This window comes from Penaeus monodon, chromosome 24 (genome assembly GCF_015228065.2).
Source record: "Penaeus monodon isolate SGIC_2016 chromosome 24, NSTDA_Pmon_1, whole genome shotgun sequence".
NCBI lineage: Eukaryota > Metazoa > Arthropoda > Malacostraca > Decapoda > Penaeidae > Penaeus > Penaeus monodon.
Window position 1 is genome coordinate 36,479,542 of NC_051409.1, and position 1,294 is coordinate 36,480,835.

The window sequence follows — 1,294 nt, forward strand, 5'->3', positions numbered from 1 at the left end:
TACTCCAGCGATGAAAATAACGTAGTTCCTTACTTTTAAAATGAAGATAATGAAACAGCCATAGTAATGATGATGATAACATTAACCAGGAAAACAACATCTATATCGATGATAAAAATGATATCAACTGCAACGGTAACAGATATAAGAAACTGTTTAATGTTACGAAGCTATGGTACAATTTCTTATCATTTATCATGCTTTTAATCTCTCAAATTTCCTAGAGATTACAGATAAATGTACAGCTCCCCACCCCTTATCCTGCAATCTGGCCCACCTAGCCGCCCACCAACCCACCTTTTCTGGCCCACCAACTCACCTTCCTTCGTCCTCCTGTTCACCCACCTGCCTACCTGTTTATGAAGCCACCTACCAACTCACCTTCCCTGACCCGCCCACTTTCCCAAGCTTGCCCACTAACCCACCTTCCCTGGCCCGCCCATTAACCCACCTTCCCTGGCCCGCCCACTAACCCACCTTCCCTGGCCCGCCCACTAGCCTACCTTCCCTGGCCCGCCCACTAGCCCACCTTCCCTAGCCCGCCCACCTTCAAAACTTCTCGGTCCACGCCAATCGCCAACTATTCCCATTCAACACCTTCCTCAGCCTACCAACCCATTAACCCACCAGCCCACCAACCCACCTGTTCACCAGCCCACTAACCCACCAGCCCACCAACCCACCAGTCGTCACCGCCCGTCACGGGATCGTCCCCACCGCACTCATTGTGACAGCCAGGTGTAATTTCGGACTCTTCACACTGTCCTGCCCTTGACAAAAAAAAAAAATCGTGCATTCATTCGCCTGGCAAAAAAAAGAAAAAGAAAAAAAAAAGAATGAGAAGTATATAGTGAAAGGCAATAAAATGAATAAATGAAAAGTGGAAAAATAAAATATAGAAATAAAAAAATATATAAATGAAAATAAAAGAATGAATGAAAATTATAAAAGAGATAAATAAATAAAAGTATTAAATGAAATTATATAAAAAGAAATAAACAAGAGAAAAGAAATGACTGAAAATGTAAAAAAAAGGAAAAATATATATATAAGAAAGGATATGAGAATTTTGAAAAAGGAATAAACGAAAAAAGGTAAATGACAAAATAAACAGGAATGAATGGCAATATAAAGCAAAAATTAATTTAAAAAAATACAAAGGAAGTAATGAAAATTATGAAAAAATGAGAGAAATATAAAAAGAAATGAATGCAAAATAATAATAATAATAATAAATAGATAAAAATAATAATGCCTGAAAAATAATAAGGAATACCCTAATAAAGATTAATTA